We start from the raw sequence: 15,734 nt of genomic DNA, 5'->3' as shown, positions 1-15,734 counted from the left end.
GGAACATAATTTAAAAGCTTGAAATGTTCCATTTCCAACCATAATAGGCTTGTGGTTCAAAAACCATTTGGTTTGCTACAACCAGCAATGATCTGGGGTCAGTTCAACCTAGAATCATCCCATCTTCAGAGCTGCAAAGTGAGCTTTTCTCTCATGCCTCTAAAGTCAGCTATCAAAATGGGACCAAGATGTGCTATATGTCAATATAAAGCTTAGAACTAGACCTTTATGTGGGCACAAAGTCAGATTGTCTAAGATCTACACAAACATATTTTCAGTCTGGTAAGTTTGTGTACATCACACTGATGCAAAACTGTAGGTATTGAGCAATCAGAATTCATTTTACCAAGATTGATGCATTTAAAACATGTCTAAGATCATTAAAAAGCTTCAAATGTTCCCTTTCCAACCATAATAGGCTTGTGGTTCAAAAACCATTTGGTTATCAACAACCAGCCATGATCTGTGGTCTGGTTCAGCTGATTTCATCCCATGTTAGAGCTGCAAAGTGGGCTTTACTCTCAGGCCTCTACAGTCAGCTAGCAAGATGGGACCAAGATGTGCTATACATGTGAAGAAATGGGACTGACATGGACCAAACAGGTAAGTACCAAAGGAAATATTTATTGACTAGAGGCAGGGACACGGGAAAACCAAACAAACACTAACGAAGTACCAACATAAAGTGACCAGAAACCACAGGGGAACAAGGACTAACAAAATGCATAAACAGAAGGACAAAGTATCAATTGAAAACACTGCAATAGCGCAGGCAGAAAAAACAACTGGCAAACTATACACACAAAGGACCGGCTAAGTTAAAGGGCTAAACGGCACGAACTTCTTACCTACAGAATAAGATATACAAAGTAACAAACGAAAACCACTGACAAGGGCAGGCAAAACACGAACAAAGACAAACCAAACAATACAAAGTAACAACGAAAAAAAGCACTGCATTAGCAGGCAAAAAGGCAAACTTACACCTGGGGAGAACAGTCCAACAATCAAAAGAGAAGCAACTTGACGGACAGACAAACCAGAGTTATCGCAGAGACCAATGTAGGCACACGAACATGTGGAGAACACAACAAACCAGCAGTGGACAGAGGAATGAGGGAAGCTTATAAAACAAAGGGGGACACAGGTGAAATAAATAAGTCAATCAGGAGTCTAGTGAGTGGAGAAAGGCAGAACAAGGGAGACACAGGGTCGAGAAAAAAACAAAAACAAAAAAATTGACATGGATGAGGCCAGAATCCTGACAATAGACCAATATAAAGCATAAAATTAGACCTTTATGTGGGTACCAAGCCTGAATGTCTCAGAGAAACACAAACATATTTTCATCCTGGTGAGCTTGTGTACATCCTTCTTAACCAAAACTGCAGGTTTTGGGCAATCAGAATTCTTTTTACCAAGATTGATGCAAATAAAACATGTCTAACATCACTAAAACGCTTCAAATGTTCTCTTTCCAACCATAATAGACTTGTGGTTCAAAAACCATTTGGTTAGCTACAACCAGCCATGATCTGGGGTCAGTTACAGCTCATTTCATCCCAGGTTAGAGCTGCAAAGTGAGCTTTACTCTCAGGCGTCTACAGACAGGTAGCAAGATGGGACCAAGGTGTGTTATACACAAATATATAGCTTAGAAGTAGACCTTTATGTGTGCACCAAGCCAGATTGTCTCAGAGCTACACAAACATATTTACAGCCTGGTGTGTTTGTGTACATCACACTGATGAAAAACTGCAGGTTTTGTGCCATCGAAATTCATTTTACCATGATTGATGCAAATAAAACATGTCTAACATCACTGAAAGGCTTCAAATGTTCTCTTTCCAACTATAATAGGCTTGTGGTTCAAAAACCATTTGGTTAGCTACAACCAGCCATGATCTGGGGTCAGTTACAGCTCATTTCATCCCAGGTTAGAGCTGCAATCTGGGCTTTACTCTCAGGCCTATAAAGTCTGGTAGCAAGGTGGGAAGAAGATGTGCTATACACCAATATAAAGCTTAGAACTAGACCTTTATGTGGGCACCAAGAAGACACCAGATTGTCTCAGACTTAAACAAACATATTTACAGTCTGGTGAGTTTGTGTACATCACACTGATGCAAAACTTCAATTTTTAGGCAATCAGAATTCATTTTACCGTGATTGATGCCAACAAAACATATCTAACATCATTCAAATGCCACAGTGGTGGCTGTGAATGGTTCAGTAGTTAGAGCAGTTGTCTGCCAATCACTGGATCGTTGGTTTGATTCCCAGCTGCCTTGTCACATGCCAAAGTGTCCTTGTGCAAGATGTTGAACTCCAAGTTGCCCATATTGAGTCAGAACAGCTGCATCAGTCAGCTCTTCCATCGGTGTGTGTGTGTGAGTGTGTGAATGACATGTAGTGTAAAGTGCTTTGAGTACCAGTTAGTTAGGAAAGAGCTATATAAGTGCAGAACATTTACCATTTCTACTGTCTTCCTTGCCTCTTTTGTCAGCCCAACTCCCATGAAATGCCTTCCATTCTCTATGTGGATGAATTCAGCACGCTTTTCATTTCCTCTGTGCAGCTAACCATCAGCTGTGGCTGTGGACCTGGAAACATCCAGCATCTCTTTGCAGGGAGTTAAATGTGTTCACCACCTTAATCCTCCAGCAGCTACTTAGCATGAACTTTGTTGGATTTGAACTTCATCTGTGCTGTAAATTTTCCATGCTCTATTTTCATGTTTCAACTGTTGTTTTATTTTTTTGATGTTTGTACAGATTTAACAATTCAAATGCACCTTTAACATAAAGTCATTAAACCAACTAGACATTAATACAACAGGTTTCAAAAGGTTAGTTAACTGCCAGTTTGCACATTACACCACATAACACGCACATTTTCTGCAAGTGACAATTTTCTATTCACTTTTCTGGACATTCTCTCTCTCATTCACAGTATTGAGAGGTAGGTATTGCACTTGCTTCTCCTGTACAGTTTACAAAATAAACATAAAATATACCATATTTAACTAGTAACAAATTTAGAGTCATTTGTAATTTAGCAGGAAATAATTTTTCTTCCTCCAACTTGCATCAATTTGTTAATAATTGTACACTATTATAAACCTCTGGCATTTGGTGAACAAGCATTTTTACAAGCTTGATCCATCTGTTGGCGCGTGTGGTGCCGGCTCCATGAGGCCAAGAAATGGAGGCAAAACTGAAGTGAAAGAAATAAGTTTATTACAGGTATATATTGCAAAGGGGGGCCGGGAGCCAGGTAATCCGGGGTCTCACAGGTGAGCAGGTAGGTCTAAGAGGAGAGAGAGACAGTCAGGTCATGTACCAGAGCGGGGTGTACTGAAAGGTCGTGGTTACTCACAGAAAGGAGATGGAGCTCTGATAGATGCTTCCAGTGTGTAGGTGGCTGCCGCCGAGAGATTGTGGCAGGCGGACTACAAAGATGGCCGCAGCCAGCCGGAAGCCCGGTGCGAAGGTCGGAGGGTGGAGATTCACTTCCGGTAATGGCCGCCGTCACGAGTAGCGGCCGGCTGCAACTACTGAGAAACACACTGGAGCCCGGAACAAGGTGGGTTAGTAACAGTGACAAAAAACTCACTGAGAAATAAAGGCTGAGCCCAGCCCTCCTCATAGCACCCTTTTAGTAAATCGTAATCCTAAACGTTAGTCGCCAATCCAAGGTCCGATTACCAATAAGCACGTTAACAAGTCCGTGACACAATCCTAGGAGCCGTAGTCGTGAAGCAGTCCGAGTCCAGATAACCAGGGGAATCCACAGAGACAGACAGAGCCACAGGGAGGGTAGACGGAGCAGAGGAAGGGGAAGAAGGACAGGAACAGATCCACACGGAGTCCTCAGGGGACAAACATGGAGAAAGAGACACACCAAACTCACGGATCAGCCGAGGGTTAGACAGAGACGGGGTCCGAAACAGGCAAGGTCGAAAACGGGTAATCCGAATCATAAAGGTCGCTGGATAGTAAACACTGGTAGTGGGAAAGACTATCTGGTGGAGAAACCGCACCACAGGACCTGCTAATAAGGAGAACAAGAGGTCAGGAGAGGGCAACGAGCAGGTAGGAGGGGCGGACACCATCATATGATCTGATTATACTTTTCTCAGATTTCTGTCTGGCTTTTATTTGCCTCCACTGTCTTTTCTCCATTAACTAACATGTTGCTATCTGAAACATTCTAAAATAGCAGAAAAAGAAGTAAAGTGCCACATTAAAAAGGCATCACATTTATCCACTGTCTACCTGAGTTTCTGGAGAAGACAGTTTGTCTTTAGACTCCCTCATGGTACCTGAACCTTGGACACCTGACATGTCTTTTGCTGACATTTTTGGTGAGGAAATGAAAATATATCTACGCATGCAGTATTTACATGAATTCAGGATTAAGCTATCAGTATAGATTACGTATGGTATTATGAATTCAGCATATTTTATGCCATAAACACAATTTACCAGCAGCAATGTCAAAGAAGAAATTAATGTCAAATACACCTAAAAGAAGAAATACCTTATCATATGCAAATGTTAGAACGGATTCCGCCCACTGGAGGAGGAGTTATTGATTTTAAGATAATCTGATATATAAGTCTTCATGATTTTGAAGATTTTGTAAATGAATCGCTTTAACAAGTATAGTAAGTAGCGAGTATGTCTCTTTCTTTTATACTTGGCTGAATATTTACTGAAGCAAATATCTGTGAAGAGCAAAAACAGCACTTTCAATATTTCATACAACATTAGTTGGAAAAGTAATTTGCTTAGTTTTGAAATTGTAACTTACTTGGTTGTGGAGGGTCTCGCACACACACACACACACACACACACACACACACACAGATCCTTACCAAAACATACATTACACACTGCCTATACAAATAATATGGCAAAAATATATATTGTAGTATAAGCCACGTGTTGTATCAAATTTGTTAAGTACTATTCCCCATTATATTCTATGAATTAATTCCTCACATAAGAACAAAACATACTTGCTTTAAATTCCTATGTTCCTAAATGATTTTTATTCTGGGCTACAGTAACAGTTAAGTTCCATTGTGAACATAATCAAATATAGCATTTATATTTTTAGACTCACTTTTTCTTGCCCTGTACAGATATGTACCCATGTAACATTTGTCCCATTTTCCACATTAATGAAACTGCAGGAAAATACTAATGATTATAAGTAGCGCAGATATGGTCACTACTAAAATGAAGTCCGCCTTCTGTGCTGATGGTCCCACACTTCATGTACTGCACCCCAAGACACATGCTAGGACGTGAAAATGGTTTTGTGAGAATTGACAAGATTATAAAATAGTGTTCTTACACAAGACTTACTGTGATTTTCGTTGTTCTAGTTGTGTTCATTGTTAGGTTACAATGAGAGAAACTAAGGTAAAAGGATTACTCTTTGTATAGTTTTTTTTTTTTTTTACATTTTCCTCCTGTTTATACTTTTACATACAATGGATAACATAACAATTAAAAACACATATCAGAAACTGAATAAAAAATCATAACAGTAACACAGATGTATGCGTATGATCCATTTTCAATAATAGACATTAAAACAAAAAAAGGAAATCAAGAAATGGTACTGTTTACTTTTACATAGCTATAAGCATAATACACTACGTTGATATTTATTAGGACTTATTCAATATAGGTTTCAGCATAGTCATCTTCAAGGTTCTCATCTTCGTCAGTATCCTGTTGGTACATAGTCTTAGTTAAGGCAGCATCTTTCCACCTTTGAATTATTCCCCGGAGGCACACATCCACATACTGCCACGAGGGCGACCGCCAATGCAAAAGAGACTAGAAGAGAAGAGATTAGACTGCTCCATCTCCAAAACAAATTCCCAAACAAGGAGGTGAAAGGATTGTACACCTGAATTCTTAGGTTGTTCTTCAGACAGTGCAGTCAGGTCTTATAGGGCTTAAGTAAAGCTGTTGTCTGGTGCAGTTTGATGAGGTTTGAATGTCCAGTATGAAACACTCCACAGACAACTACCTTTTCTGTTAACATGTCCAATACCTTTTGGTTCTGCCAAGACATTAATGATGTTGGAGCCAATTGCTCTGCTGTTCCTTTGAACCCTTCACTTAAAACTCAAGAGTCACTGTTGATTGTATTGTAGTACGTAGTAGTAGTGGTAGTAGTAGTAGTAGTAGTAGTAGTAGTAGTAGTAGTAGTATAAAGTTAAATCATTTATCCAGTTTAAATTTTTATTAATTGTAATCCACCACAAAAGGAATTATTTTTATCTAGCACCAATTTAGTTTGTAGCCTCATATATATCAGTAACACCTCCTGGGACCCCTATAGCAGCTATGCACATGCGGTCATCAAACTCCACCTGTCGCTTGTTACAGTGGTGTTTTGGAGTATCCAGATGTTGTAGCAACTGAGCCAGTGCCTTTGCTGAGAACACCTGGAACGTCATCAACAGCTGGATTATCACACATGATCCTGTTAGTCAGGTGGGAGTTTGGGTCTTAGTTTGTTTGTTTTTCACACAGCCGCCATACATCTAACCTGTTAACTGTTTGGTTCACAAACCAGAAGGGGGAGATCTTCTGATGTTAATGGTTTTTATTTAGTTTTATTTTTTATTAATTATTCTATTAATTCTTTCCATTAATCCTAAGGGGTTGGGTTAGGCACAGTGATTTAACCCTGATCTAACCCTATCATCCTACATGGGTGATAGGCACAGTGAGTTTTAAATTCTATTTTATTATCTTGAGCATCAGGATGTTAGAACATAAATATTTAAAGATAAGATAAACTTTATTGTCATTGCAACATCGTACAACGAGATTAAGGTGCCAACCAGTCTTTGCCATAAATATATATAGAATGAAAAGGAATAAAAAAAACAAAAAAACAAAAAACAGAATAAATAATCAGAGACAGTCAAAAGACAAAATAAGACACAAACAACCCTTCAAGTAATCAAAGAACATCACATCACATTGTGCTCCGGACCAGCTCTCACTCCCACAAGTGAGCATACTGTCACAGTTACAGTACTAGTGTCTATAGTCCGTTCTTTACAGTGTTTAATGTAGTTATTACTACTGGATAAAAGCTTTTCTTAAATCTGTCAGTCCTAGTTTTGATGGACCTGAACCTTCTCCCTGATGGCAACAGTTCAAAGAGAGAGTGTCCAGGGTGTGTAGTGTCCCTGAGAATGGTTTGAGCTTTTTTGAGGCAGCAGGAACTGTGAAGTTCTTCTAGAGGGAGGAGAGGGGAACCGGTGATCCTCTGTGCTGTTTTGATCACTCTCTGGAGAGCTGTCCTCTGAGCCACTGTACATCTGCTGAACCACACAGAAACACAGTATGTAAGGATGCTCTCAATAGAGCATCGATAAAAGGACACCAGCAGTCTCTGGGAGATGTTGTTCTTCCTAAGTACCCTTAGGAAGTGCAGTCTCTGCTGGGCCTTTCTTATCAGCTCAGAGGTATGTACTCCCCAAGTTAAATCCTCCTCTATGTGGACCCCCAAGAAGCGGAAGTGTGAATTATCCTATTCTGGTTGTTTTGCACCAACAATAAATCCTGAACAAAATGTTTTTGTAATTTAGTAAAATACCTGATTTATCATATGTACCATCCCTCCTGTTGAGACATGGCTAGAAATTGGATTTAGAGAAGGATGGATTAGTTTTGTGACTACAAACAGGTGAAATCAGGGTTTTTCTCTGCATCTTGTTTAAACTATTACTCTTGTTCAGTCTTGGGGAATTATCTTCGTTATTTGCATTAATTTGACCTGAATATCTAAGTGTTATATTTCAAAACTAGTTAAACTTATATTTAAGTTGTAGGGACAGAACTTATAAACTTAAAGTAAAAAAAAACAACTCATGTTTATAACTTAGAAATTATGGTGTTAATCGATAATTTCTTAGTGTTCGCTCAGCTCATTAAAGTTGAGTTGATGAAATACAAATCTAATCAGAATATTAGATTTCTCAGCATGTATTTGTCAAGTAAATGATTTTAAGAAACTGTTCTTAGGTACTTAGAGAAAATAGAAAGTTCTACGATGACTGTGTGTCTGTAGTACACACACATTAAATCACGGTTCTTTACTTTCATACCAGTATAAACTATTAGGACCATGATAGAGATGGGTGTCAAATTGATTCTATATCCCAGTACTTACAGTACCAAGCAGAAGCCAGTATTTTAAGTTTGATACAGTATCATGGTTGCTCTACTCAGTTTGAAGAGTTACTTCAGAATAACTGAGAAAACTATATAAACTTGTTGTGCAAGTTAACAAAACTGGGAACATTTTAAATATTAGAGCAAAGTGACATTATATCAATACAACAGTAAAGTCAAAGTAACCTAACTTGTTCCATGAACTAATAAACCTAAATCAACTAAACCAAAAACAGGTTTACACAGCAGACAATACTTCAAGATAACTTCTAGGTGTGTTAGAAGAAGAAATTGCATTTGTTAACTTGATAAAGCCGCCTTTGAAGTTGAAACTAGTACTGTTCCCTCTTCAGTGGTTAAGACAAAGTTGTTATCAAAAGATCATTTCTGTTCTATTTATATATACATATATACTGCCTTTTTAACTGTTGACAGTTAAATTATTGAGCTTACATTTGCGTTTTGGGTACAAAGTCTGTCTCCCCCTCTCTCTACCAAAAATCTCCTCAGTCCTCAGACCCTGTCAAACAATTCAAAGCTTCAAGACCTCAGTGACGGTGACATCTGGTGGACAACTGAAGCCATAGCAACCTCTAAAGGGCACGACTGAAGCTCTGGCACCGTTTCAATCCTATGACAGCAATAAAAGAAAAGTCAGTGTGGTTCATTCAAGTGTTTGGTTCATTCATACAAATAATGATTATATAGTCATTACAATAAAATATGCAGATGCTCTCTCCCATTTTCTAAAACACATTCCAGATTAACCCAAAGAATCAATGCAAATTATAAGATGGGTTAAATGTTAGTTAAGGGTTCATTAGGGTTTATTATCCCTGACAGGATTAGAGATCCTTCCTACTTTGGAAATGATCAGTGTTTGAATTCAGAAGCAGACAATTTAGTTGTCTTCACAAGTTTTTATTGAGAAATATAAAATTTTCTACTGTCGCAGGCTTCAGTCTAAGATGGAATGACATCGAAGCGCAAGTCCAGATTTCCTTCACGTCGGTGTAGAAACATTGTAATCAAATCAATGGCATTGTGTCAAGTAAAGTGGCGGATGACGTCGTCATTTGAAAAAAATCATCACGTGACAGGGGATTGTTATTGCACAAGTTCTTACATTAAAGGCAGCTGCTGTTGCTAGTGCAGTGGGAAAGACAACAGGGATCATAACGCATCTGTTCACAAAGTCAAAGAACCGAGTCAGAGCTGATGTCGGAATTACAGGTAAAAATCCAAGAGTTTGGGCCAAATCACATTGATCTACTCGCATTTACATCCCAGTATACAGTACAGGAAGCCAGCTGGGAGCTCTAGGCTTAAAATCAGTGTCAGGCGCGCCAGCCAAAATGTTCACGTGCACCAATTGTGTCTTATGAACATTTGTACCTTTCAAATGAACACGACAATACAAAATGGGAACCTTTGTGCATAAGACACACGTACAGTTTGGGGACACTTGGACTACGTTCAAGGGCTAAATGTCGTTCCTTGTACTCCACCACCAAGATATTACAATTCAATCGACCGGACCGCTGCTGCGTGGTGGTGGTGGTGGTTCGGCTGCCTCCATCTGGGAATCGCCGCTTCACCTCTGACAGGACGACTGAAAGAGCAGAGCACATATACATAAAGTCACAAAGAGCCTGGACAAACACCTCACTTATCTCTTTCTGTGTGTGTGTGTGTATTTATTAACACTGACAACATGTTCACATCAGACCACACAAGGAACCAGATCTTCTGTAATGTTATGGCCGTAATCAGAGGCACTAAACACACACACAGACAGACACAGACACAGACACACACACACACACAAACACACACACACAGACACACAGACACACACACAGACACAGACACAGACACAGACACACACAAACACACACACACAGACACAGACACACACACATTTATATGAATAGCAGGAATAAGGAGATGGGAGAGCTTCATGGGGAAACATTGGTGCCACAAACAATTGATCCGTTTTCCTTCTAACAGGAATGTTTCAGCCAAAAACACTGTACGAGTCTCTGATGCTTCAAATGTTTCCTTCCAAAGTTTGTTGACTGAGCTCTGTGTGCAGCACTTTGATTCAAGTCAAGTCAAAACAGTCCATGTTGGCGGTTGGAGTGGAATTAGCTTGAATTAAAAAAGAACTACAGGAAATAAGAACCAGGAAATACAGAAAAACTACACCTGTTAGGTTCAGTCACATTATGGTTCAAATGACCGTCGTCGTAGTGACGAAAGCTCACAGAAGGTTCCGTCGGAACTCTCGTCCTAGTGACATCACGCCCAGATCAAAGCCTCAGTGCAGTTGGACTGTGCACAGTGAAAACAGGAACCTGAAGCCACAGAGCTGAGACAAGAGAGAGGAAAGAAAGAATTGGAGAAACCCGACAAGTGAACCCAGCCTCTGCGGGCAGTAAAGGTACGTGGACTTTAGAGGGAATTGAAAAACATATGAAGGGGAAATTAGTGCGCGTCGCTTCAGCGCAATGGGGTTGGTTGGCAGCATCTGTTCATCTCTGCTGATTAACAAAGAGGACATTTTAACACTTGGACTACTGACTTTTCTGGTCATACCTAGGAGCCCGGCAAAGTGGTCAAATGACAACCTGGCCCCCTGTGGACAGCTGCTTTTTTTATGTATATTGGTGGAGGGGGGTTGTCGCTGACTTAGCACAAGAGGAAGGGAGGCCAACTGAAGCTCTGCCTCACCAAGACAAGTTATGGAGACATCCACACACATGTTGTTGTTTTTTATCCAAAGCGGGATGACAAGTCGTCTTTGGTGTTTTATCCGCTGATCACATAACACATACATAGAACTAACGAGCGCATCCACACAGTGAGACACAGAGCGGGACTGGACACCGTAACACGCTGTCGAAGCAGTTCTCCAAAGAGGGACGACAAGTTGTCTTTGGTTGCTTTCACACCTACAGGATTTAGTTCGATTAAATCGGACTCAAGTTCGTTTTCCCTCTTAGTGCGGTTCGTTTTGTCCGGTGTGAACACGGAAATCACACCGAGACCCCCAAAATGAGGTGGTCTTGATCCGCATCATCTAGCAAACTCTGGTGCGTTCCTCCTGGTGAGAACGCATACTGAACCAAAACGGGACCAAACGCTATGAATCACATGATTTAAGGACTTTGGGTAGTTTGTAGATTTTCCTCTTTTTTGTTTGTCCACCAAAAATATGCTGTCTGATTAATGGAGGACAAATGTGGAGACGTGAGGAGTTGAAGTGTCTCACACACACCAGGTCTAAAGACTCTGCAGGCGATGTAACATAAAAAACAATCAACGGGATCAAGGACCAATCTGTGTTAACATTTATAGTTAAAAATCATCTCTCTCCTGTCACACAAACGTACAGTAGTCCACAACACTTCACCTTCTTCCTGTATTTACCTTTTTTGTTCCCGCGGCAGAAATAATCTTACCAATAAGCGGAGAGGACTTTCTCACGTAGTTTTAAACTGACGCGTTTTGGTTTGTTTGGATTTTGTGAAACGAAACCGAACCGAAGAGAAACTAATAATAAAATTAATCCTCAAAAATACAACTTTCCTAATAATTCTGCACTCCCTGTAGTTCTAGTGTTGGGGCACGAGCGTTACCTCCCGTCTCCCCGGTAAACACTTAAAACTACAAATGTAAATTAAAAAGCAGGTTTCACTGACATAAGTTATTAAACAGGAACCAGGAGCCAAATGTAGCTTTAGACAGTAAAATCAAAGACAGTGAACGCAGCACACACAGGTAAATGTTTCCTAACTTGTCAGTGACAGTGTCAACTGTGTCAGTGTGTAACCAGGTCAGACGGTTGACGCTCGGATTAAAAACCTGCTGGAGGAAATTCCTCTCAAATGACTCGCATGTGACCTTCGTTAGAGCGCGCGGGTTAAACTCAGCGTGTTCGTGTCAACACCACACCCAGACGGCTGCACAGCTGATGGAGAACAACATGTTTACTGCTCCTCTCAGACAACACATTTAGATTTCACTGTATTCTACAGACTTCCTACATTTACATTCAGTCATTTATCAGACACCGTTATTCAAAGTGACTTACAAAGCAAATATCTGTGTTACAGGAAGTACAAGTACTCCACTCACTACAAGTACTCGTGTGTTAAATTAAATATTAATATACTGTGGTTAAAGCACTGGTTTATTTTATTTCATTTAATTTCTCGGGTTCAGTGATTTAAATAATTTACACAGTAACTCGACATGTGACTGCCGAGCTTGACTGTTGCAGTGATGGTTTAATTTGTTCATTTACAGAGGACACGACGAACAGGAAGAATTCATTGTTTTCAAATTGAAGTCACAACTTCAACTTCAATAACTTTATTTAAATGCTGTAAACACGTGGACCAAGCAATAAGAAAAGACGTTTATGAACTGAGTGGATGCTCAGTTTACAGGGACACATGAAGCTCGACAACACAGTGGAGAGGCACTAACCAGCCCCCCACCTCCCACATGTTCACGTGTCTGCAGACCAGTCGTCTCTCAACACTTGAAGCTGTGCAGCTCAGCTCATTATGGGTGAATGGCTCATTAGTAAGAGGGAACCTCGACCCGACCGCTTCCTTTCCTGCCGCCTTCCAACATTTGTACTAAGCCCAGTTCACACACACACACACACACACACACACACACACACACACACACATACTACCGAGGAGCTCAGGTTTGGCCCCTCTACAGGAAGCAGGTTCCACCCTCAGTTGTGTGCTGGTTCTCGGTTCCTTTTGACCAATGAGGGAACCACAGACACAAGTTTTCCATTTTAACTGCAGCAGTAGTAACGGTCTGACAGATGTGATTAGCTGCTATTTTCATCAGGTTTCAGCTTCATGCAGCTGCTTTAAGCTACGTTGGAACCGAGGAAACATAAAATAATGAGAATAAGTTATTATAAGAGTTTAAAGTTTGATTTCAGCAACACTTCCTGTTCCAGTTGTTTGTAATGAATCCTAATCCAGTCAATTATTACATTTCCCACTCGAGGCCTCGTCTTTAAACGCCTCGTTTTGTCTGAGGGACTCTGACATCTCTACTGTGAAAATGACTTTGTTAATAATTGTGTGTCACTGGTTTCAGTGGGACCTGAAATGGTTTTAGAAACTGTCTTCCAGTTATTCTCTCTCTGAGATTCCCAGGAACGTTGGGAACACTGCAGCACACAGCTGATTAGACTGAGGCTTAAACTGCAGCTGGTTAGCTTAGTTTAGCATAAAGACTGGAAACAGACCAGGTCTGTCCAAACCCCCACAGATTATAAAACTGCTGAGCTCCCACCACCACCCCCGCCCCACATAGGTGAGTCTCAGTGTGTCTGTGGTTGATTTCAAACAAAACCCTGTTTGGATGCCTGCTTGTTAACACAAGACGAACATGTTCAGACACAGTGATGCTGCTTTTCCAAACCTTTGAACAGGGAAAAGCACAAACCCCCAATTTAGACCCATGAAAACCTGCTCGGACACAAACTGACAGTTTCTGCTGTGACTGAACTTTGACCTTGTCCCGAGGGCGTCAGAGGAAAAGTCATGTTGAGCTCTCCAGGAATGAACTTGCTCCCCTGCCACAGCGCAGACTGAGCGGCAGTCACACATTAAATGAACCTCTGAAGGTCTCGGTTTGAGACTATGACACCTGAACAAACACCGGTTCCTGTCTCTTACATCACACAACCACGTTCTGCTGTCAGCGTCTGTGTGTGTCCTTCAGTAACTCAGCATAAAGGTGAATTCAAGCAGTTCTACAAGTACAGAGAGTGAAATCACTATTCAGTGATTGGTGTTCAGTACTGAGTACTCGGGGTTCAATACTGTGTTCAGTACTCAATCTTCAATACTCAGTATTCAGTACTCAGTACTCTGTGTTCAGTACTCTGTGTTCAGTACTGAGTACTTGGTATTCAGTACTCGGTGTTCAGTACTCAGTAATCTGTGTTCAGTGCTGAGTATTCGGTGTTCAATACTCTGTGTTCAGTACTCAGTACTCGGTGGCTAATGATTTAACAGAAAACACACTGTTGGTCATTTACACCTTCACTGATCAATTTAACCTTCAACATCAAAGATAAAATTACTTTTTAAAAGAATCCAGAACAGTTATTAAATATTTCTACCAGCACCGTGTATGATGGCTCTGTACTCTAATGTGGAGGGGGCAGCCTGATCCAGCCTGACTGCTGGACACTACTTAAGGAAGCTACCAAGACTCCCGTGGCTCCTTAGTGATACTAAGGTACTCTAAGGTACTGATACTCTAAGCTACTTGTCCAGCTAAACAAGGAGGGTTTTATGTGTGCTTGTGTAGTAAAATGTGTAACAACACTTTTCCAATTAGGCACTAGTGCAAATACTGTACTTCCACTCTAATCGGCTGAACCGTCTACAGAAGAACAGTTTTCAGTGTAAAACTGCCAGAGGTCAATGACGGGCAGCCAGGACTCATCAGCATCTTCATCATATGACGTGATCAATGACATCCACTGCTGCGTTGTCTGAAAAGGCTCATTCCCATCAGAGGATCTACGCTTTAAACTGGAGAACCAACTCCAGCACCTGTTGGTCTCCGTCAAACAACTGACATTCAGTCCCCCCTCTCTTTTAAAGGCTGCAGAGTTCATCGTGTCTGGAGGAAAGGCAGTGGCATGAGTTGAGGCAAGTTTGTACCGGTTTGTAGTACTAAATGTTCTCCGGAGCTGTTGTGGGAGTGTAACCACATTCTTTTTGATTGTGAAAACCAGCACGTGGGCGCGACGTCACCAGAGAAACACTGAGCTCTGACCTAGTTACCATTAAAATGTCGGACGAGTCATTTCAAAGAACTTGTGGAAGTCACTATGTTTTTCATACTTTATTACTTCCCCTCCTTAAAAGCACTGTGGGAGTCGTAGTTTCTGCAACCTCATTGTTTTTATAGACCTTTATTTGCATACGTTTGTTTTTGAATTATTATTTTTGTGCCTGTGACTGATTTCGATTCATTCTGACACCAGTATCATTGCTGTAATTGCTCCAAGTATTTTTGGACCTGGCTGTTCTTGTGTTCCTCTCAGAGAGGATCTGTCTTTTTTTTGAAAATGAATAATTAGATGTCAGCTTTGGTTTTGGTCCATTGACCCAACATGATCATGAATTCAACTTTTACAGAGGACTGGACTGAAATTAGGTTTTTATCAAATTCTCCTGAATCGGACTCGGCAATCGACTACTTACAGAGAAAAATCTCAATTAAAACGTATCAGAACCTCTTTTTTGTATGAGACTCATTCACCTGTAAAATTTGAGAGTTCATGGTTTTCACAGTCAAACATTAAAAGTCAAAGTTACATAACAGGAGGTTCTTTACGCTAAAGTCCAGAGCACAACCCAGCTGTCTGTTTTTTTTTCACTTGTGTCTGTTATATAACAACATTACTTCCCCTAGTACAGTCATAACACTCTTCTGTATTTAACGCACGGTAGCACG

This window comes from Anabas testudineus, unplaced genomic scaffold (assembly GCF_900324465.2).
Source record: "Anabas testudineus unplaced genomic scaffold, fAnaTes1.2 Contig120arrow_ctg1, whole genome shotgun sequence".
Classification (NCBI taxonomy): Eukaryota; Metazoa; Chordata; class Actinopteri; order Anabantiformes; family Anabantidae; genus Anabas; species Anabas testudineus.
Note: the sequence above shows the minus strand (reverse complement) of the source record.